Consider the following 23,322-nt stretch of genomic DNA (forward strand, 5'->3'; position numbering starts at 1 on the left):
CCTGCACCTTGATATCTGTTTATCCCTATATCTATCCCTATATCTATACCTATATGCACGTATCTCCCTGGTGGCTGTACCCTATAGCTGCCTGTGCCACAGAGGGGTTATGGGCAGTGGGGGCGCGTCCCCTATAGCGGGGCCTGTGCCCTACAGGGGGCCGCGCCCCTCACGCAGCGCCGTGGGCAACAAGGGGTTAAAGGGAAGCCCCCGCCGGGAGCCGCCCGGCGCGGCGCTGCCGTAAAGCGCCGCGCACCGCTGTAAAGCGGCCGGAGCTCTCCGCAAGCCTCGCTATTCTCGATCTCGATTTACGCCAACGCAGCAGCGCTCCTCAACCTCCCTGCCGCTGCGCGTGCGCCGAGCTGCGCCGGGCCTCCCCGCTCCGGAGTTTGGTATTCACGAAAGGCGTTTGCGCCGGCGGCCTGGCGGGGGGCGCATGGGTGCGTGCGGAGCCTACGCCGGCGGCGTAGCCGTGTGGCTGGCTGGGCGCTGCTGAGGGAGGCGAGAGGCGGCGTGAGGGGAGCCGGGCAGGGCCGGGCCGGGGGCGCCGCCATGGGGAGGCGGCCGCGGGGCAGCGGCTGCGGGGCCCGGCGCTGAGGGAGCCGCCGAGGTAACGGCCGCCGAGGGGCGCCGGGGCCGGGCCGGGGCTGCCCCGGGGCTGCGGCACGGCCCGGGCGGGAGCGGGGCGCTGAGGAGGCCGAGGTGGGGGGCCGGGGGGGGTGGGGAGGGGCTGAGGGGGGTTTAGGGGGGTTAAAGGGGGGCTGGGGAGGGGTAAGGGGGGCTCCTGGGGGGCTGCGAGGGAATAAGGGGGGGCTGAGGGGGTCGGGAGGAGGGACTCGGGGAGGCTGAGGGGGCTTCGGGGGGCTCTGAGGGGCCCGGGGGACTCTGAGGGGCCTGGGGGGGTCCTGAGGGGCCCGGGGAGCTCCGAGGGCCCGGGGCCGCCTCGCTGCGGTTCCTCCCCGCGCCGCCTCCTTGGGAGCTGTGGGGAAGGGGCCTGGGTCCCCCCCGGCGTCGTGTGTCCATCCGCCTGTCCGTCTGTCTGTCTGTCTGTCTGTCCTCCCCCCCCCAAATCAGCGCCGTGTGGGGCTGGGGCCGGTAGCGGGGCACCCCCGGGTGTGTCCCCCTGCCCCGCAGCCGGGGCCTCGCAGGATGTTGGCTCCTTTGTATGTGGCTTCCCTCCCTCCGGAGGGGCTGGGAGGTGTTTATTTGGGGAAGGGCCTGTGCCGAGGCTGGGATTTAAAATAGCTCCTTTCCTTTGGCAAAGCGGGTGCGGAGGGATGTGAGAAACAGGGAAAATAACCTGCCCTCCTTCTGCCCCGCCACAGCCGGGCTGACTCGGGCTGTGCCTACAGCACCCGGGGGAGGTTTGCAGCCAGGGAGCTGCTCTCCCCTGCCAGCCTGGCAAGCAGGGAGCTGCCACCAGAGGCCTGCGGCTCCTGGCTGGTGGCTGGCAGAGGGAACCCAGGGGGTCCTCGGGCCGAGAGGGCAATAAGGAGGTGTCTGGGGGTTGTTGGGGAATGATCCTTTTCTAAGGAGGCATGGCTTGCGGTCTGAGCAGCACGGGGATCAGCTGTGTTAAGCGTGTTTCTGAAGTTAAAAATGAAGTTTGGTAAAGCTCTTTCAAGCTGCTGTGAAATTAGCTTGTTTTAAACAAGGTGGGGGTAACCGGGACCCCGGCCACGTTCTGTACAAGCTGACTGCTGGCTGGGAAGTTGCCTCGTTGACTAATCCATTTGTTTTCCTGCCGTACAACAAGTGGTTGGGTATCTGGGAATACGTTCTGAGGCGTGTGGAAGTTCACCTGGGCTGTCCTGTCGGCGTGCCCCCACCTCACCACTGCCAGGTTTAAAAATCAGGCCTTATGTAACAGCGTGGAGGAGACGTTTGGTGTTTGCCAGTGCGTCTGACAAAGAATCGCTGTGAATTAGGGCAGGAGGCCTCCGTGGGGATCGTGTGGAGAGGCCTCCCCCGTGGCGGGGCAGGCTTGGCCGCTGTCACTTGCCAAAGCTTTGTTTGGTTTTGGTTGAATTTGGGGTGTCACAGAGAGGAGCGACGTTCCGTGGTGGTTTTCTCGCCGCGTGGTACCTTTGGGCCTCCAGCCGGGTTGCAGAGTTGTGGTGTGGGCGGGATGCTCTGCCCCAAACGTGGCTCCCTCGGGTCCGTGGTGGCACAGTGCTGGGGCATCGTCTTGCCAGCTCGTAGGGACTGCCGCCCTCGTGTGCCAGTCTGCCCTGGGATTTGCCCTCCTGGTCACCAGTGCACAACCTGCAATGCCTCAGGGATCCCTTCAGTGGTTTCTCTGCAAAACCAGCTGCCGCCCCGCGCCTGCACCGACATAGCCGGGGTGCAGTGGGTAGCAGCTTGCAGGGGAGAAGGCTGTCCTGTCAGCAGCAGCTTCTCGGGAGGCACTGGATGGAGCTCGGTGTCGCTGCCCTGGCAGCGTGGCTCGTGTTTGGGTTTCTTGTTGCAGCTCTCCTTGGAGCGAGCGGGGAGGAGGAAGTTGGCGCTGGCAGTTCAGCAGGTTTCCGAATTGTGCCCTGCGAGTGCTCCTCTGTGCCGCCGCCGGTACGGCGAGAGGCTTCGCATCGCCTCTTGCTTTGTATTCTGCTTCTGAGCTCCTGTGCAGCCCGAGTGTTGTCAAAACTGCTAATACGGGAGTGACTCAGCGGATCAATGGGAACGACAGGAGGGCTGCGCTTATGGACAGTCAGGATTTTCCCCCCACCCCCTCCAGCCCCACTGGGCTGGAAGAGATGATGTCCGAGAGAGCCACTGCCAATAAACATGTTTACTGGCCTCGGGCCTGATTGCCTTCTCTTCCCCCCCGTGGCTTTTCTAGCTCCCCTGGCGAGCAGAAGCCATGTGCTGGGAGCAGCGGTGCTTGGCTGCGCCCCCCCCATCAGTCTGAGGGCATCCGAGAGGCCGCAGGGACTGGCCCTGGGGTGTGTGAGCCGGGGAAGGGAGCAGCAGGGGACCTGCAGCCCCACGGGCACCCAGAGGTGTCTGGGGTCGCAGGGAAGCCTCGGCCAGCATCACCTCCTGCTGCAAGTCTGGAGGAAAGAGAGGGGCAGCCCTCGGGGCTGGGGAGGAGAGGAGAGGTGGCCCTTCTCTCTCAGCACCCTGCAGTGCCTCGCGCTGCCCCCGTCCTTTCCAGCTGCCTCTGGAGTTCCCCCCCCTTCCCTTGTGGTGCTGCTGAGGGGCAGGGGACTCGTGCTGACGAGGAGCTTCCTCCGGGTGCTCTTTTCGGGGAGCAGCTCTGCCCTCAGTGCTGTGGGTGTAGCGAGGAGCCGCTGGGGCTGCTTGGTCCTGCTGTGCCTGGTGCCCTGGGAGGGGACGAAGGGAAAGGAGCCGCCTTGGTTCTGGAGTTCTGCCGGAGAACAAGTTCTCTTCCCGCTAGAAAAGCTGTGTGCTTATAAATAGTTTTGGTTTTTATTGGAATGGATGTTTGTACTTCCTACTGGCAGGCAGCATCTCCGGTAGGACCGTCGCTGCTGAGAAGCAGCAGGGCTCGGTTGTGGGGAAAGTAAAAGGTGACTTTCTGCTGGAGCAGCCCAACACCAAGCATTTGGGCTCCCCTCCTGGCTCCCAGGTCCCCACTGGCTGCCCTCCATCTCCTGGGGGATTCTCCCAAATCCCTGCTCTGGCTGCAGCACCTCCTGTTGCACAGCCCCTCGGCTGTTTCAGTGCTGCATTGCTCCTAGGAAGTGGTTTTAAAAAAAAAAACAACACCGTGGAGCCCAGCACCCAGCTGGCTGAGGTGGTCCAGGGTTCCTCCTGCCAGCTGCTGGGCAGCTTTGGCAGCTGGGGTGAAACCTGGGCCAGCCCTTCCAAGGCTCGCCTCCACCCCGAGCTGTTCCCAGCTGGGATTTTCCCCCCTCACCCCCTCACGGGTTCTGAGGGTGCTGCTGTGCTGGGGATGAAAAGTGGTGCAGCGAGAGCTGGGGGAAAGGCAGCCCGTGGAAAACCACACGTCTGTCTGTCTTCCGTTGGCTGCAGTGGCAGCGTTGCAGCAGAGCGGTGAGCTCGAGAAGCATCGAGGTGATCCCACGCCTTGTGATTTAGGAGATGGTTCCTCAGGGAGGCTGCAACTCAGAGGCAAAACTTCGCAGGGCGTTTGAAAACGCTGCACAGACCGAGATGCGCGTGCTTGCTTTCATGGCCCACGGAGAGGAGGAGTTTGTTGGGCTCTCCTTGGCCTCCTGGGCCACGAGAGAGGCTTCGAGGCTGGAGGAAAGGAGCAGTAATTTTTTTTTGTCATTCATTTTTACCAAGCTCCTAACCAGAGAGTGTCCTGCAGCCCTTTGTTATTTAATGTTATGCAATGCTTCGGGAGGGAGGCCTGGCTTTTACTTGCCAAATGGCAAATGAGATGCTTGGCAGGCGATGTGCAGGCTCTGCCCTCCTGAGGGGGATGTTAAGTTCATTAACAGAGGTTAACGTTGGGCTTGGCCTCGGGTTCTGTGACGCTTCCTTCTGGAGGAGCTGCACAGCCCCTGCGCACTGGGACCGGGGCCGGAGGGGGCCCTGCAAGCACCGGGGCTGGAAGGTGCCGGGAGCAGTGGCCGTGCCCCCAGCGTGCTGGGCAGGGCGAGGGGCTGGCTGCTGGGCTCCAGTGGCTGTGGCCGTGCAACCTGAAAGCTGAAGGCAGCGAAATGGCACCGGGCTGCTCACGGCTCTGCGCTCCCAGCGCCCGGCGGCTCCAGGTAGGAGATGTCACTGCTGTTGGCTTTTGGGGTAGCGCGAGGTATAAACAACAATGCAAAAGAACCTTTTTATTCTCCTTTTTCTTCTTTTTTTCTTGTGGACTGTTGGAAGTGACGAAATTCGTGCTCTTGGTGCAGGGGAGGAAGGTGCTTTCCGGTACCTTCCGCGTGGAGTGCTCGCCTGGAGCACCCCCGGTCCGGCCACATTCACTGCTCTTCTCTTTGGTTTTTACTCAAAGCTTTGTTTTTGTGTTGCCCAGCACAGAGAACATCGAGGGTGCTGCTCAGAGCAAGCGCTGGTGCTGCAGGCACGTTTTGCCTGCTGGAGGAGGCTGCAGCTGAGCAGCGCTCGCCCCTGGTGGGCGCAGGGTCAGCAGCGCTGACAGGTGCGGGCTCATCCCTGCCATGGGCCGTGGCGATTGCTGCACAAACCTGATCACCGGGGCTGATTGCTCCGTGGGTTTCCATGGCTGGGGAAGGAAAAGCAAGTGCTCGGAGGGCTGCAGGGTCACTGCTTCCTCCAGGGTACCCTGCAGGTGGTTTGGTTTGAATCGTGTGCTGCTTCTATGGGGGTGTCTGCCTGGTCTGGGGATCCGGGGAGAGGAGCCCGCAGCAGGTTCCTGCAGTGCTGCAGGAGGTGTCTGAGCACAGGGAGATGAATTCCAGCCCAGCCAACCTCCACGGCTCCGTGCTGCCATGCTTGGGGCTGGGTGTGTGGTGGGATCATGCCGAGGGGTGCCACAGGAGCAGTTCCCTCCCCGTCTGTCTGCCTGCAGTGGGGCAGCAGAGCCGGGTACCCCTTGCAGGCACCGAGTTCAGGAGAGCGAAAGGAGCTCGGATATCCTGCTAACATCGGCGAGCTGTGGGACATGAGTTGCTCTGCAGCACGCTGTCCGGGCACACCTGAGCTGTGTGCCAGTAAATGTCTCCAGCGACAGCTTTCTCTTGGGGAACTGGCCACAGTTTTGACCGGGCATCGTGGGGCTGCTGTGGGAGAGGTGAGGCTGGCTCGGCAGTCCCGTCTGCTCCTGCCATCTCACTGACTTAGGCTTCTACCTTGCTGAGGGGTTTTCCTGCAAGAGCCTGTGCGGCTGGCAGGGAGCTGAGCTGTGCTGCGTGGTCTCAGCCCGGAGCACCTCCTGCAGCAGCAGGCTGGAAGGTGGCAGCCTTTGAGAAGAGGCAGCACAGGCTGAGCAGGGGAACCAGGGCATGTGAGCAGCTGGCTGCAGTCCGGGCGGCACCCGCAGCTCCCAGCAGGTTCCTTGGCTATCCCCGTCTCAAAACAACGTGTGCGTGGTGTGGGGACGCGCTGCAGCGGGCTCGGTGAGAGCAGACACCTGAAGCGTGCTAGCGCACAAGCAGGGCACGGTTCCTGCTGTGGCCCTGGTGGGGACAGCCCCAATTCCGCCTGCTCCTGGGACAGGAGTGCAGCGCTTGGTGCTTTGCTCCTCTTTCTGTTCAGAGCCAGAAACCAAAGTCCAGAGTGACGCTTCTCCAGCCAGAAGCGTTTAAAGGCACTTGCTGTTGTTGTCGGGCCAATGTTTAACTTGCTCCTGTGATGAGGAATGCCTGCTAGACTCTAAATATTTGCCTTGAGGAAGAAGTTGGAGAGAAGAACATCCGCTGCGGCGGCTCGAGGGGGGCAGGGGGCCGACAGGAAATGTGCTCACGTCTCCGCGCTCACAGGTCTGTAAAACCGCCCGCCTTCCCCACAGCCCGGCCGGGCAGGTACGGGGCGGCCCTGGCTGAGCTGCGGCGCAGGAGCAGCGGGGAGGAAATGTTTGTGTGCTCGGGCACGCGGCGCTGGGTGTGTCTGCGTGCACGGCCCCGCTCACGCTGCCGGGGGATTTCAAGGCGAGCATTCGGAGCTGCCTTCCAACGGGGCAGCGTGGGCAGCCAGGCTGAAGCGTGCGTAAACTTCCTGATAGAAGAATCTGAGCAGAAAAGAAACGCTCTGCTGCTTTTGCCGTAGTCTTTGGCAGCTGTGAAACCCTCCGCAGCGGATCCTGCTCACGGCAGGACTTCCTGTGCCCTGGACCCGCTCGATGAGGTGCTTGTGGCTTCTGCCCTCGCTCACCTCGCTGTGATCCCTCTCGCAGCACACCACGAGTGCACGGCTCCGGTAAGGCTGTAAGGGCGCTCGCTGCCGCTCGTCTGTGTGCGGTTTGTCCCCGTTTCTGGGCAGAGAGCAGCTCTGCAGAGATGCGCTGGGTGCCGGGGATGTACGTCAGGATCAGGCGGGGCGGTGCTGGCCTGCACACGAAGGAAAGCGTGGATTCACCGTGAGGAAGTGGGGGCGGGGAGGAACCTGCGGCTCTTCTCCCACCTTGCTGTGGCTCAGGTGCCTCTGCAGGCAGGCCGAGTGGTGCTGGGGCTGGGCGTGAAGTCTGGCCTTCAGGGGCACAGCGAGTCTCTGCCCCAGCTGCACGTTCACTGCTCTTGGTTGTTCCTTTGGCCATCCCTGGCTGCTTTAGTGGAGCTTTGCATAGATAAAGAAGAGTGCGTTTACTCCTGAAGCAAAATCAAAGGTGCACGGTGTTAGCCAGGAGGGCTTTGCCCAGTTGGGAACTTCCTCCTTCCCATGGAGCAAAGGACCTGCAGGCAGCCCTGAATCACCACCTGAAGCTGCGATCCAGAGAGCAGAGTCCAGCTGGGGCAGCTCTGAGCGTGGCTTCAGCTTTTCCTGATGGGTTTGTCACTGGGGAGGCAAATGTTCTTCTCAGAGTGAATCTGAGCCCTGTCCAGCCTGGAAGCCAGCAGGGTGCTGGTGTTGGGAGGGGAATGGGGATCGGGTGACTCTATAGGAAGGTGGCAAACTGACTTTTTCCCTCGTTTTGCATGCTCTGCAAGCACCTGATAGCGTCTGGTGGTAACTGAGCTGTGTCCAGGCAGCCCAAGTGGCTGTGGCAGCCTGGAGCCCCTCGGGTGGTGCAGCCCAGGTGTAAAAGGTTTTGGAGGGGCTCGTGGTCCCGAGCAGGGCAAGCAAGCCCCGCTGAGCGTGCTGTAGGGCTGACTGCAGGTGGGCACCCAGCGGCACTGTGCTGCTCTGGGACATCTTGGTCTTCTGCTGTAATGTGTGGGTGGGTTTGGGGCCACAGATGGGCTGCATAATGAATGGAGAGGCCAGGGGAGCTGAGTGCACTTTGCGGGGGCTGGAAGAGGTGACAGGAGCAAGAAACCTGAGTAATGGACTCACGGAAAGAGAAGAAAAGGTTTGGGTTTCAGGTTTGGGTTTCCCTTTTTTGGGAAGTGTGCTCTGGAGAAGGGCGAGCGTGTGTTGGCGGGGGTGTCTGGGACAAGTCGGGGAAGTGTGAGCCCAGAACGGAGGGCGAAGGCTCGGGCTGTGCACACAAACAATGCTGAGGGTGCTGAGAGCAGCGGGATGGACTGGGTGCTCCTGGGGGCGTCCTGTCTGCTGCTGCTTGCAGGTGATCCTCTGATGTTATGAATTAAGCCCTTTATTAGGGTCCAGAGAAGCAAATTGTGAGCAGGGAAGGCAAAGGGAGGAACCAGCAAGCTTGCACCGGCCGTACCTGCTGGAGGGACGGGTGGGTTTTGGCTGAACCCCTTGGGAAGTCTCCTCACGTAGCCGTTTGTCTCCCCGCCAGCAGCGGCTCTGGGAGCACCTTCCTGGCTGTAGCCAACCGGGTGGGGTTCCTGCTTCAGCCCTGGCCTTGGGATCTCGTAAAACGCTCCCAGATGGGGAGGGAGGGAAGGTGAGAAGCAGCCTTTGGAACATGCCCTTCTGATGTGGAGGTTGGTGGCAAACCACAGTGGGGCCTTCATCCACGGAGCTGTCACGGCGCTCAGTACGGGGTTGTGAATCCGATTCCCTGGGTGAGAAACTGCGGGATGGAGGAGTGAAAAGATGCTGAACCATCTGCGGCACGTCCAGGAATGGGGTGCGGGTCTCTGACCCCTCTGCCTATCCCTCCCTGCGAGGCAGCAGCCGGGGGTGTCTGTCTGGGACTGAGGGCGATGCGCTGAAGGTTGGGGATCATCCTTCGCTGCCCCCTTTTTCTCGGCGAGATCAGCAACGCGTCAGAGTTTCGCACTGCTTCCCTTCCCCATCTGTGAAATAAGCAGGTCACTTGTGTACCTCAGAGAGAGGTTGCAAGGAAAAATGTGCAATGCACTGAGCTGCTTGGGCTTGTACCAGAGGGGGTGGGGAGAGAAATGCCTCCTGCACTGCTCCTCTGCAGACACTGCCCACACTGGTGTGTGAGCTGGGGGTATTGTGCCACCGCGCACCCCTCTGCCCCCGGTACTTTGCAGTACAGGTGAATTGCGCTGCTCCTCCTTGCTGCTCCTTCTGCCCCTGGCCTGGGCTCTGGGCCCTGTTTGTGGCTGTCCCCATAGGGGCGGAGAGCTGGGAGCAGCACACGTAAGGCAGGGTGGCTCAGGGTGGTTCGTTTCCAGTGAGGAAGCGCTGCTGGCATCCCAGCGCGGGGAGCTCGACAGCTCAGGGGAGAGGTTTCCCTGTGAAACCGCCCCCGACGCTTTCCCTTCCACCCTCCTCCTTCCCCTCCTGGCTCTTCAGGCTTGGCAGTAATTGGGGAGGGAACGTGTGGGGCTTCGAGCGGCCCGAGGAAGAGCGGCGCCTGCTCGAATGTGGGGCAGCTCCGCCCGACAGAGCCGCAGCTCTGCAGCCCAGGGATGGAAGCAGCCTTGTCACCGGTGAGTGACACCCCCTGTACCCTGCCTCCGGCGGTGACGGGGCTGGTTCCATTGCCCGTGCCATCCCCTCCTTCTGTGTGACCTCAGGGGAGCTGGGGAAGTTGCAATTAGCTGCACGTTGGTGACGGAAGAGCCTGGGCACCCCTTCGTCCCTGCCTCGTGTTGCACAAGGCCACCCCAGAGCTGCCGCTGCAGCTGCTTCCTAACCTGGTTCTGTCAAAAGGATGTGGGTTATGGGAAAAAATCCCAAACCTTTACCATTCAAAGTGCTTCTGCCACCCCAGCTCCTGCTGACAGCGGGGGTTTGGGAGCGATACTCACGACACCAGAGTGCCGGTCCCAGATGGGCCGAGGAAGCCTCCTGGCACACATCTTGCCATGCCCGAGCCTTTGGCAGTTGGCGCATGGAGCCTGGCCGTACGTTTCCCGTCCACCCTCGGGGATCCCTTTTGCCATGGTGAAACATGGCTGGGGGTGACCCCTCTGGAAAGCCCTTCCCGCTGCAGGCCCCGCAGGGCTCAGCGTGCTCCCGTGCCCCATGGGATGAGAAACCATCCCGAATCGTGGAGGCAGCAGGCGCAGCGGGCTGTGGCCATCCTTCCCCCGGGGCTGCCTGGCTCTCATCGCTGCTGCTTGCTCCCCAGTCCTGCGAGCGGCCGGGGAGCCCTGCTGTACACTGTGCCTCTGAGAAATGTTGGAGAAGGCTTTTGGAAAAAATCTGCCTGTTTTCTCCCCAGTTTCCAGGGCTGTCCCGTGCAGGGAAGGTCCCTGTGGCAGGGCCATGTGTGCAGGCGAGGTTAGGGGGCACGGCAGTGCTCAGGACCCGGCTTTCCTCCCGCTTGTGCTGCTGTTTCTGTGCAGCACCCAGCAGCTGCGTGCCTCGGTTCCCTCTTCTGTACCCACACTTCCCCAGCGAAGTACCTCAGGCTGCCTGCTGCAAAGAGTCGTGCAAGAGCCAAGGGACATCGAACGGCTGCGTCAGCCATCTGGAAAACCCCTGGAGCTTGTGTCTGGGAACACCGGGAAGACCCAAGGGGTGATGCTGCTGCTCTGATCCCTGCTCAGCTGGGAGGGGAGCTGCTGTGTGCCCAGCCCCTGGAGCTGCACGGTGGGGAAGCCAGCCTGGTGGAGAGGATGTCCCGTGGAGCGTCCCACGTGGTGCGATGGATCCGGGCCTTTGTACGTGTTTGGGGTGGTAAGGGCACGCTTGGAAAGAGCAGCGTCCCAGCCTGGGATTGTCTGCAGCTCCCCAGCGAGCTGGGCTCTGGTCAGACAGTTCTGGCAGCGTGGAGGGAACCATCAGAGGGGTTCTCTCACGTGTGGCCACTTGGGAAATTGGGGTCACAGACATGAAGAAAGCCTACCGTAGGCTTGGTGCTCAAATGTAGCGTGGGCAGCAGGGATGTCCTGCCCTCCAGAGATGGTGGCTTTGAGGAGAAGCGAGTGTCACCTGCGGAGTGGGGTTGTGCCCTGGCACGTCAGCTGCAGGCTGCTGCTCGCTGCTGCTGCCCAGGCTCCTGACTGCCCTGCACTGTCCCACCTTTCCCCTGCTTGCTCCCAGGGCCCGATCTCAGCGATGTGCTGCTGGGTGTTGGTTTCCTGGTCCCTGGAAGCTGGGAGCAAGTGGAGAAGCCCTGAGCTGTTCAGTGATCCTGAGCCTGCTCCAGCTGTTCTCAAGCTCTCTGTGCCGCGGGACATCCATGGTGTGAGTGTCAGAGGGCTGCAGTTTCCAGCCTCCTCTGCCTGTGGGCTCCTGAGGTTATCTGGGAGCCTGTCCGAGTGCTGTGGGAAGGAGAAAGTGCCAAGTTTGGGAGCCTGCTGGCCCTTCCCTGCACTGTGTTCAGTCCTGCCAGGAAGAAATCTCCCCCGGGTGGATGAGAGGGCTGGAGCCTGCACCCAGCTTGGGCCTTAGGCCAGGAAAGGAAGGGAAGGGAGCTGTGCGCATCCAGGAATCGGCTTCTGTGATAGGAAAAGGATTGGGAAATGCCTGCTCCTTTGGAGAACAGCTGTGGAGCCCTCATCCTGGTTGTAGCTGATCCCTCAGTGCCTGCAGGAAACATGTGTGGGATCTGAGGCTGCAGGATCCAAGGGCATGATGTGGAGAGTGGGCTGGGGCCATGGGATGTGTTCCCCTCACCCTGCTTTGGTGGCAAGAGCAGACTGGGGCTCTGAGATCCTCAGGAGTTTGCTGCGCATCCATCTGACCTCACGCTAAGGCTTCAGCACACAGTGTGCATTTAAAGCCGCCTGTTTGGAGGAGCGAGGGGAGAACCCAAAGTTCTCAGCAGCCAGCAGCACGAAGCCCACGCCTCTGGGTGCGCTGGTGAAGTCTTTGTGTGCCCCACAGCCGTTGCCTTGTGCTGGGCAGGCACTGCAGCCTCTGCTGCCTGGCACGAGGCAGGGCAGCTCGCTGCTGCCGCAGCACAAAGGTGCGGCACGTCTCTGGCTGCGGAGGAGGAGGGGAGGAAAGCCTTCCTCTCGTCTGGCTGCCTGTGAAACCGACGGCAACTTTGCTTTCACATCTGTTCCTGTCCGTGCTGCCTGATGCGCGCTAAGATGCCTTGTCAAGAGAAAGGCAAGCAGTGCTTGATATTGCTCTTATAAAAAAAAAAAAAAGTGTTAGCTTTTGAGGACACGGGAGTATTCGGGGACAGTGCTGGGGAAGCAGCGTGCTGGTAGAGATGGTCTTAACCTTATTTCAGGCTGCAGTGGCACAGGAGGAGGTGTTCTGGCCTCAGACGTGAGATGTGAAATGGAAGCGGTTGTTCCAGGCTGCCGGGTGAGAACTGTGTATTTATCTAGAAACCTTCTTTTCGCCGCTGCTTGGTGACTGCTAAGCAGGCTGCGAGCCCCAGGAGTGGGCGGGAAGGCACTGGAAGGGGAATTTGCCTTGCTCGCAAACCTGCCATCAGAGCAAAATGGCAGAAAAAGTGACTCCTGCGCTGCTGGGAAGGGCAGCGAGGGCACGGTCGTGCCTGGGGCCGACTCTTATGCGGCTCACGTCCCGTGCCTGCGGGCACTTGTCTTCTGTGTCATGAGCCCAGGCAGCAGGAAGGGTGGCAGAGCCTTCAGGGTGGGTTTTGCCCTGCGGGTGAAGCAGAGGGGGTTAAAAAAGATCTGTGTCCAGCAGCAGGGGCTGACGTATGGAATAGGACTGCCCACCTTGAGCACGTTTCAGGCCCTGGCTCTGTAGTCATCTTCAGAGGCCTGTGCTTGGCAGCTGCTCGAGCAGTGGCTCTCCTTGCGCTTCTCTCTGCCTAGGGTACAGAAACACCGTGGTGGTTGGGGTGCAGACAGTTCTGGGAGCTGATTTTGCGAGGGGATGACCAGGCTTGAATGCAAACCTCGGGCATCGCTCTAGGTGAGTGCTGGGGACTGCAGCACGGGGCTGGCCCGAGGCAGATCCCCCGGGGTTGTTGGGCACTGGGGCTCCCTGGGGCAGGCTCTGTCTCAAGGTGAGTGTGCTTGTGACAGCGAAACCAGTGGGAGAGCTGGGCAGGAGGGGACTGCTCGGAGAAGCAGCAGGATCTGCTCTTTCCCCAGTCCCTGTGGATGTGGGGAGCGGGCGTGCAGGGTGCGGGGCTGGTGAGCAGCTCTTTGCTGGCCAATTGCTGCAGACTTGGGAAGGCAGCTGCTTCCTCTGCAGCTCTGCCTTCTAGCAGCAGCACGGATTTAATTAGCGTCTGGTGTCGAACCGGAGCTCGCCATGCTGGGGAGGCATTGTCTGGTTTCAATAAATACCCGCCGGCAGAGCCACAAAAGCCAGCGCATGCGAGGGACTCACCGGCTGAGACCACTTGTTGGAGTGAGCGGCTGGGGTGTGAAGTGCCCCAGTGAATCCTGCGCTTGTGCTGAGCGGGAGCTTGAAAGGCATCGGCAGCGTCTTGGCCGGGGCGCCCGCGTGTGTCCCATGGAGATGAAGAGCCGGGCGCTGGGCTCTGGCTGCTGTCCTTTGAGCCCCCCCAGTCAGAGGCTCCGCGCCGGCGGTAGTGAACTTCCTTTCTTCTAGCACTACCAAGTCTGCATGAGTAAAACCGAAACCACTTCAACGTCCTAATCAGTGTTTTTTTTTTTTTTTTTTTTTTGTGCTGAACGGCTAAGATGCGATAGATTCTGCAGAATTACAGCCTTGTGTAATTTACCTCCTGCAGGGGCAGAAGACGAGCCCGTGTCTTTTCCGCTGCTGTTCCGAAGAAGGGGTACGGCTCTGGTTACCCGCCTGCAGCCTCCTCCTTACGGTAACGGCGGAGCGAGTTGCACTTTCTAAGACAGAAATTGCTCCATCTGTGCACGGAACACCAGAGCCACGCTGTGCAGGTAGCGGAGCATCGGGCTGGAGCTGGTCCCTTGCCCTGCAGCCTTCCAGCAGCACAGCAAAACCTCTGCGGGCCCAGCAGCCGAGAGCAGAGCTGTCTGCAGGTGTAGGGAACAAGAAGATGCTGGCAGCATTTCAGAGCAGGGCTGGAGGGGAAGGTGGGCAGCCCCATGGACCTGTCTTGATTTTGGCTTCTCTCAGCACCTCGGGTTTGGTGTCCCTGATCCCCGCGGAGGTTTGGTGTTGCTGCTGTTCCCACACGCTGTGGTTCTGGCACTGGGACCATGCTCCAGGGGCCCGTGGGGGGTGTGTGGCTCGAGACCCAGGGGGTGCCTGCCCTGGGACTCGCTTGGGCCAATTGCTCATTCTTTTTGTGGGGTTTGTAAGAGTCAGCCACAGCGTTGTCACCATTCAGGCCTCTCTGATAAAGTTTCAGTGCTTTTTCTGCTAGATTTCATGAATTCTGTAGTTGGAAGCTTAAGTTTGTGGTTGATGTGCCCAAAGAGATGAATGGACTTGACTGGGCACTTGGCTCTTGGGTGGATTTGTCTGAGTCGTGCTGTGTTTGATCTCTTCAGATTTGATCTTATTTTAGCATGTGTATATTTACTGTTATTACTATTACTATATTTCCTAGAGAAGTATTTTTAGCTTTTTGCTTGGTTCCTGTGCTGCTGCTGAAATTTCAATCATGGTATTTCCGTCTCTTTGGTCAAGCACTGTTCATATTTTCCATCCAGGTGTAACTGCTTTGGATGGGGATCCAACGAAAAGAGTGAAATTCTATATTCAGCTGGAAGCAAACTGCAGAGCAGCGGAGAGATGCTGCAGGGAGTTTGCTTTGTTGCTGATTTTATTGAGGCACTCAGGTGTTGCCCTCGAAGAGCTGTTGCCTCTGCAAGCTGCTTTGTGTTTAAAAACATGAAGGATCCGTGTTCTGGATTCTGACTGTCCGAAGCGCATCGATTTCCATTTCTGCTTATGCAAGTGGGGAGCAAACAGGAATCAAAACCGTCCCACTTGTGTTGGTTAAAGACGGACCTGTTCCCTCGTTGGATATTGTTAGGTGCCAGGTAGTTGCTGCCGAATGGATGTCAGAAAGCTGACTTTTGGTAAAGCTGCCGATACACACGTACAACCTCACTTCGGGAGCTTGTGTCACCTGCCAGGGCTGTGCTCTGGCACGAGCTTTGTGCTCACCTCAGAGAGGAGCAGATGTCTTAAAGCCATGGTAGCACAAGGAGCTCACGCTTTCGTGTGAGGCTGTATCACCCCTATTACCTTCAGAGCATTGCCTTTGGACCCACCTGGGCTCTGTCACAAACTGAAAAATCCTATGTGGTGTTTTTCTCCAGTTTTGCCGCTCGTTCAATTCCGTTCTGTCTGGGCAGCAGCTAACGGGCTTCACTTGTGCATCTCCGTTGAGTCGGGGTCTGTGCAGAGGGGACGCTGCGTGTGCAGCGAGAGCCTTGGGTGGTCGAGCCTCTTCTCCCCCGACCGCATCGTTAGCGGGGCTGCTTCTGCTGGAATGTGCAGAACAGCTGAGATTGGGCTTCTGAAGCAGTCGGATGGTTTTGAATGTCAGCTCGTAACCTCTACAGATCTCAATGAAATCATGCGTGAGTCATTATTGGTTTTGCATTGTGAGAACTCGGGGTAGCTGAGCGTTTGTCAGGCCGCCGAGCTGTGAAGCAGGACTCCCGTCAATAGAGACCTTCTCTGCCGCGGTGTCGGGGCTCAACTTCCCTTGTTGTTTTCGAGGGAAAGATGTAGTGCACACCTCTTAAAGAAAAAACATTGAAGAGTTTGCTGTAACCCATTAAAAGAACACGTGAATGTTTGGAGGCTGGGAGAAAGTAAATGGGGAGAGATTTGGAGTGGGAGGTGAAGAAGTGACCAGAGCAAAGTGCCGAAATGTCTGCCAGGGAAGGGAATGGCCAGCGAGGAGAGAACTCCTCGGGCTCGGAGAGCAGCCTAGGTGTGGTGGCTGGAGGAGGAAGCCAGGCACTGCAAGGCAGGAAGAAAAACCCATCTTTTTCACAGCTCAGGAGGTTGGGGGGGAGGGGGTTAAAACATCAAATGCTTTATTATTCACTTCTTTAATCCTGATATTTCCATGGCTTGGATGTTTCTGGGATGTGGTTGGGAGCCACAGAGGGTTGCAGGGGTGGTACGCCAACAGAGCCCCGCGTGATAAATGCTTTAATCTCTAACACAAGCTCAAAGCATTCCTCCTCGGTCTTTTTTGATTATTGGTATTATTTATTCTGGGTTATACTCTGTAGCTGGAGGTGCTGGTCACTTGCTCTGCTGGTGGTTTTTTTCTGGAGCTGCCGCGAGTGCCCGGTGCTGCAGGGCTGAGCGCGTGCGGGTGGAGCCCTGTGTCCTCCCGCAGACACACCATGTCCTCACAGGGAGCTGGGAAGCCAGGAAGGGAGGGGAGGTTTGGAACGAGGATGCTCGGATCATGTTGGATTAAAAGCTTTGCTTCTACAGTTTAGGCTTTCTTTTTTTTTTTTTTTTTTTTTTTCCCTTAAGACTAGAAGAAATTCTGGTAGAAACATTAGCCTTGGCTTTATTCCTGTTTTTTTTTCTTGTCGAGAAACAACCTGGATAAAGGGGGATTTAAAAAAAAAAAAAAAAAAAGGGTTTTGGATAAAATTCCCTTGCAAATGTCCTCGTTGTACAAACGTGGTGGGGCCAAAAGAGAAACCACGCTGCGCCAGCGGGCTGTGGGGGACCAGCTGTGGCCGATTGGGGTTGAGAGGGGACTGGAGCTGGGACTGGTGCTTGGGGCGCTCCCGGCGCAGTGACCGCGGTGTTGGGGCTGTGCCTGCCGGGCAGTGGGTGACGCGGTCCCGCAGCAGCCTGCAGATGTGGACCGGTGTCGGTGTTTGTGCCCCCAGGGATGGAACTGCCTGTGAGGAAGCTGTCTGAAGGCCGGCTGTGGGCCTTCAGCTCCGGGCTGCTCGTGGGCACGGGCTGGCCGCTGACCTGGCAGCTACTGCAGCGGCTTTCGTGGCACGGTGCTGCTGGCCGAGGCAGGAGGTCTGCAGCCGGTTCTGGGGCTGTTCCCTGAAGGATGCTCTGAAGCATGGGGAGGGAGAAAGTTGCTGAGGTCTCAGCGCTGCTCAAAAGTTGAGAAAGAGCCAAGCGTCTCCCCAGGGAGCTGGAATGGCCAAAGCAGATGCAGGGGGTGGTTATCCCAGCGTAACGGCTGGGATGTGGAGGGGCCGGGAAGCCGGAGCTGCGATCCCTGACATCCCAGCCCTGAGCCGGAGCTGCCAGGCTGCCCCATCTCCCGAAACACACTGCACTACGCCCGGCTTCCCCGACAGCTCAGCGTCGGCAGTGAAGTAATGAAGTATTTAACAAGAGCTTCCTGTTGTGCTGACACCACCGTGAACGCACAGAGGAGGAAACGGAGTAAACAGCGCTGCGCTGGTCCCGCCTGGCTGTGAGCAGGGAGAAGCCTCGGCAATTGCGAGGAGGCCCCAAGGCTGTCTCTGCTTAACCTGACCCTGCTGGGGCTGGGGGTGACGTTCTTGTGGCTGCAGAAACCACAAAGTGTCTCGCCTTGCTGGGAAAGCAGCTGCTTTCAGGACTTCCTGATTTTCAGGGATTCCCCCCCAAAAAGCCCTCTGCAGGGGCTGTCACCACGCAGCAGCCCTGCGGCACCACTGGGCTGGCCCCGCTCTCCTGGGCAAGGTGCTTGCGCCTCAAGCTGGGTGCCCCGAGTTCCTCTCTCAAAGCACCGCTGTTGCCTTGAGGAAGAAGGAGGAAATTGGGCCAGAGCACACAGATCTGCTGACCGGAGCAGCAGCTGGTGGAGATGTGGCGTGGAGCAGCTCGCGGTGCCGCACCATCCCCCTGGCTCCTCAGCCCACGTCGGAGCCTTCCCTAGAATGAGGAATGGGGACGGGTTTTCTCCCAGCTGCAAACTTCCCCTCCTCCTCGTGGGGAAGCAGCAGATGACAGCCCACGCTGTGGACCCACGTCTGCGCCGATCGCGCTCCTGCGGTGGGAAGGAGCGAGGCGCTGTGCGGCCCAGGGCTGCAGGAAGCTCAGCGGGTCCCTCGGGAGCATCGCTGAGCCTGGCAGCACAAGGCGGGGAGAGGAGCCTGCGCTTCCAGCTTACGACTTTCCTGTTGCCCAAGCCAAAGGTCAGCGTGAACTGCCCGAGTCCAAGTCTCGGAAGGACTCTTCACATAACAAAAGAACCTCCTACCAATTGTCTTGTTTCCTCGAAAATCCACTCGGCGCCCATCAGCGCGAAGCCTTTGCATTGCGGGGAGCTTGGCAGCACGCGATGCAGCGCGGTTCCACCTCGAGGCAAGGGCAGGAGCCTGCTCCTTGTGCCCCGTGTGCGGGCGGCCGCGCTTGGAGCTGTGCTGTGTGGGGCTGTCCCACTGGTGTGCGGGCAGAGGGGGAAGAGAGGGGTCTTAAATCCACATGGTGAAGTTGATGCTGAAGCTGTGGGAGCGCTCCCGTCCCGCTGTGAAGGTGCCTGTGCGTGTTCCTGAGCGTCAGCTCACTGACGGGGCTGGGTTTGTACGCAGGCAGGCTCCTGCCATGGCTCTGGGTGTGCCAAGCACCTTGGCTGTCCTGCAGGATGTGCTGGCGTTGGGCTCGGACAACCTTGGATTGCCTGTTGAATTCCCAGGGTATGAGAGGTGGGTTTTGCACCTTAAACTCCGCTGGATTTCCCTCTTGTGGCAGCTGTACAGGGTTTTTCTCGGAGCTCTCAGAGTACCGAAGTGAGGAGCTGCAGCCCAGAGGGTGACTCCTCGCGTCAGCCCTGGGGAGCGAGCACGGGGTGCTGCAGACCCAGCAGGAAGGATTTGGGACTTCAGAAGGTTTTCCTTTCCTCTTGGTCCAGGGCTGGGGTTCACAGAAGGTGGCTTTGTGGCCAGCTCCCACCCTCTGAAGTAGCCGGCGTGGTCTGCCTGCAAGCTGCAGCCTGGTGCCCTCTGTGCTCCTTGCCCCCATCAGCGCGTGGTGCTTGTGGCCGTGTGTTGAGCCTGCATCTCAGGAGGGCCTTTCGTACCACTGCGGTTCCCAGCACCGGGTTGGGAACCTTTTTTTGCCCCTTTTCAGCTTCTGTTTTCATCCTGCAGCTCCGTGCACTCCCGGATGAGTTCTCCCCATGAGTGCAGAGACCTGCCCTTGCTGTGGGTGCCCTCGCTAGCCTGATGGGGAGATGGAGAGGTCGCAGCTCGATGGTTGGACGTTGCCGTCACCCTCTTGCTGTTTATATCCCTCTCTTTGCTGCTTGAGTTTAAACTTCTTAATTTTATGAGCACACTTGGCTCCATTTGCAGCACCGAGGGCCTTTCCTGCTTTCTCAGACCCAGGAGATTCCCCAGCATTTAACAAATCGGCCTCGTCTCCAGCCGGGGGCTTCCTACCCTCTGCCCCGCCACCGGCAGCGCCGCTTCCCTCAGGAGCAGCTGGGGAGCAGCGTCCCTGTGCTGAGAAGTGGCTGGCAGAGGGAATGAGCTCGCAGGGTGGTTTTGTGCTGGCGCTGGACTGCAACCCAAGTGGCAGCCGACGCCAAAGAGCAGAGCTGCTGTGCAGGTGACAGCATGTCCTGGGGAAGCTCCGCAGGCCTTCCAGCTGCAGGTAGATCACCGAAACGCAGTCTCAGGAGCCACTTTCCCTGGCCCCAGCCGCGCGGTATCCCCACAGCACGCAACTGTGAGCCTCTGCAACTCTCGCCCCCTTCCGCTTGCCCTCTGTTTATTTTTGGCAGGGTGCAATTTCAGCCGACCGCACGGCTTTTCAGATTGCCAGGGGGCCCCAGCGAAGGAGCAGCGGGGGCTGGCAGCGCCGCGGTCGTGCCTGGAGGCTGGGTCTTGGTGCTCGCTCTGCCGACTGCTCCAAAGCTGGAGGTGTCCGGCAGCACCTCACGGCTCGCTGTGCTTCTGGGTTGCTTCTGCTCAGAGCTGCCCCCAGTCCCTCTCTCACCTCCGCCTCCATCCTGCCCACTCACTGCGGGCTCCTGGGGGACAGATCGAGCTCTGGGGAAACCTGGTGGGGCTTTTTGAGAGCTCCGGGAAACCTCCCTATCGTGGTACAGCTCTTCCCCGTTCCGTCATGACCGGGGTTGGCTGCCGGCACCAAAGACTGGAACGCATTTTAACTACAAACCTTCCCAGACATCATCTGGGACCGTCTGCAGCTTATTTTAAACGCTCTGGATCTTCCTTTGTTTTAAGACTTTTGATCTCCATGTAAGCTAAGACTTCATCTGCTTCTTAAACTTTTAAGATTTATTGGGTTTTGGTTTCAGCTGTGTAAGGCCACCGGTTGCTTCTTGGTCTGGATTTCTATATTGGAGCCAGCTGATGGGTTGTCCTTTGGGACATCAGGGTATTTGTGATTATTTTTAGCTTTTAATTGGCAGGGATCTGTGCTTTGAGCTGCGCAGTGTCAAGGGCTTTTCTTCCTTGTGCTCTCAAGAAGCTTTTCTCTCCCTTTCATCTGGAGGCAGCTGTGTTTCTCTGCCGCTCGCAAGGCACAGAGTGCACGGGGAGACCGGCTCCGAGCCATGGTCCTGAGGACTTGCAGGGACCGGGGCTCATCTTGGCCGGGTCTCTGCGGTGAGGTGGCAGCGCCGCAGCGAGCGCCCAGCGGGACGTGGCCGGGCCGCCCGTGCTATGCCCCGAGGAGAGCTGTGGGCTCGCTCGGGGTGACCTTGGGCATCGCTTCCCTGCGCTGGGCCGCTATTTTTTCCCCTCCTCTTCCCCTCTTTTGTCTTGCCCTGCTTAATTGTAACCTCTTTGGGCCAGGAACTCTGTGTGTATAAAGGGCCCAGAACAATATGCCCCAGATGTTATTGTACAAACCCTTCCTCATCAGCCACGAGGTTTCACAGGAAAGAAATTTTAAAAAAGACTTTTTCCAGCGTTTTCGTCTTGCATATGTGGTCGGGAGCCTCACTCTGAGTCCTGGGTCTCAGAGACGAGGGATAGCACTGGAACTGCAGGGGGTTGTTTTGGTTTTTCTCTACGGAAGAAAAGAACCCCCCAGCCTCTTTTTCTCACCCTCGTGACTGCAGGGAATAGCTTGTAAATGTGACGGGGGCAGACCTGGCAAGCTGAAATCCAGATGGCAAGTAAAAGAGAACCCAATACTCAAACAAAAGACCACCAACCCCTCCTCTGCCTTTCCGATGATCTCTGGGTGTTGTTTTGCCCCCTTTATGGTACTTTCAGTGTTTCTGCGGTTCTGCTTTGGGGAGGTGCTCAACTCACTTGCACTTGTCTGCAGCTTGTTTCAGTTTCAGGTTCCCTGGGTTGGAGCACTTTACATTGCAAACACTGCAGGGGAGTGCTTATTTGTTTTAAGACCACAGCTTGCTTTGGAATTTCTCCCATCAAACTTTAGGACAGTTTTTTTACTCTCCTCCCCCCCAACCCCAAAGAAAGAAAGAAGTTTTCTTAGTCTCATCTTGCGTCAGATTTGACACCAGGCCAACAAATGCGGCCTGGAAGGTGCTTCTCTGAGGCTTCTTGTCTGAGTGAGACCTGGGTGAGGATTCGTGGTGGAAATGCAAAAATGCCTGTTGGTTTTACCAGGACGTGTTTTCCCCGTGACGCAGCCACCCCTGGGGGACAGTGTGGGGCAGATCCCGATCCCCGTTTCTCGTCCAGAGGTGGCTGTGCCGGACCAGTGCAGGTTTGGCTCTCTCAGGTCCGGCGGGGTTGTTTGCTCCAAAGCAACCAGAGTCCTGGGATTTTACCAAATGTTTCTAATTAGGTTGTTCTCAATTCAAAGAGCCAGAGCTGGCTGTGCGGCACACAGTGGAAAGCCTGACCAGTCGCTGAAACCACGCAGAGAGGTGGGTCCTGCTTTCACGCCGAGGTGCGGGGAGGCCTCGCCTCTCCTCGGCGCTTCTCAGAGGCAAAAATAGATTCCCAATGCGGGGAGAAGCTGCGGGCCCTGCCCTCACTCACACGTCCGCCCTGCTTTGGGAACGGGGGGATCAGAGCACGGCAACCTGCTGGCACAGCCGGCCCCACAGCCCGAAATTGAGGCTCAGAGCTGGGCTCTCTTTGGAGGCTGCTCCCGGGGCCACGGTCGCGCTGCGCTGCTGCGGATGTTTGCCTCGGCTGGGGGAGGCAGCGCAGTTTCCACAAGTGCTCACAGGAAGCAGTATTTATTAAGGCTCGAAATGTATTTTTTCCCTTCTGTTAGGGCCCTGTCTCGCTCCATTGTCTGAAATTCCCATGCAGAGACTGGCCCGTAACGCAAAAAAAAAATATAATAAAAAATCCTGAAAGCGGGGGCTGGAGCTCCCAGGGCTCTGGCTGTCGGCTGCCTGACTCTGTGCAAACAGTCTGGGCCTGAAATCCCCCAGGACTGAGCATAAAGGTCTGATTCAAACCGAAAACGGTGTGCGAAGCAGCTCGGCCCGCGTGTTGCTGTCTGCCTCCCCTTTGCCAGGGCTGGGGGCTCCTGAAACGCCCTGCGGAGGGATCGCCTCCCTGGGGCCTGGAAGAGGTGGGAGACGGGCGGCAGGGCCGTGCCGTGCGCCGAACCGGGGCGGAAATTATCAGGGGAGCGAAGAATGAGCAGGATATCACGTGCCGGCCGTGTGCGCGCGGGGCTGGGGGAGAACAAAGCGCGGGGAAGCCCTGCTCCAACGCCGCTCCCACCCCGCTTCCTGCCCGCACGGGACGGAGTGGCCGGGGCAGGGAGCGTGGGGGCAGGAGGCAGCCCCCAGCTGCCTGCCAGGGCTCGGGGGGCTGCTGGGCTCTGCCTGCCTCAGTTTCCCCTGCCTGAGAGGCGCCGGGTGCCAGGGCACGGTGTGGCAGGGCTGTCTTTGCCTGTTGTAGGGCGTTCCTGTGGCAGTTGTGGGGTGGATGAAGCCTTGGGCATGCCTGCAGTCTGCGGCTGACGGAGGTGTTTGAAGGAAGGCCTGGGATGCGTGGGGAGAAGAGGGCTGGCACCGGGCGGGGGGGCCTGGCTGGGTGCTTGCTGTCCGTCTTCACTGGAGGTCTCAGCTCAGAGGTTGGAGCCTGCAGGGAAGGAGGGGGCTCCCAGCCCGTGAGGAAGCCTGGCTGCCCCATGGGTGCCACGCACCCGCAGCAGCCCCTGAGGCTCAGCGTGGGCCGGGGGCCGAGCACGGGGCAGTCCCGGGGCTCCACCACCGCTGCCCCTCGCACACCAGGTCCTGCCCCTCGCTGAGCTCAGGCTTGCCTCCCTTCTTTCTCTTTTCCTCCATTCCTCTTAGACTCTGCCCTGCTTCCCCCTGTGCACCCTTTCAGCACAAGAACCCCCTTTTTAAAAAAAATCATTATTATTAATAGCTATTGAGAGCCAATAAAAAGCTTTATGGGCTTTGGCCGAGCCTCAGGGCTTGCAGTGTGCTCATTTCCTGGAGTCGGAGCGCTGAGGGGTGTGGGTTTGCTTGTTTAACCCTAGGTAATAGGGCCGCGGCCATCGGTGGTGGCAACTGGAGCTGGAGAGGAGCAGGGGAAGGGGGGGGGGGGCTGCCTCCCAGCGGGGCCTGGGAACAAAAGCCGGGGTGATTAGCACTGGTGGGGAGCGGGCTGTGCATGCGCGTGGCCGTCTGTCCGGCCGGCTCTCACGTGGCTTCCCGGCGTGCTCTCGGTCCTGCCT

General features: G+C 59.4%; 1 protein-coding gene across 8 annotated transcripts in view; it reads left to right on the forward strand.

The window, feature by feature from the left end:
- The first annotated feature begins 272 nt into the window (after positions 1–272).
- CSNK1G2 (casein kinase 1 gamma 2) overlaps positions 273–23,322 on the forward strand; it is a 36,787-nt gene continuing 13,737 nt past the window's right edge. For 2 of the 8 annotated variants that reach the window (XM_027472047.3, XM_027472053.3), the window contains exon 1: positions 449–610. The gene's annotated coding sequence lies outside the window, so the exon portion shown is untranslated. The other 6 variants (XM_072029282.1, XM_072029283.1, XM_038169260.2 and 3 more) reach the window with 6 other exon arrangements.

This window comes from Anas platyrhynchos, chromosome 29, assembly GCF_047663525.1.
Source record: "Anas platyrhynchos isolate ZD024472 breed Pekin duck chromosome 29, IASCAAS_PekinDuck_T2T, whole genome shotgun sequence".
Lineage (NCBI taxonomy): Eukaryota > Metazoa > Chordata > Aves > Anseriformes > Anatidae > Anas > Anas platyrhynchos.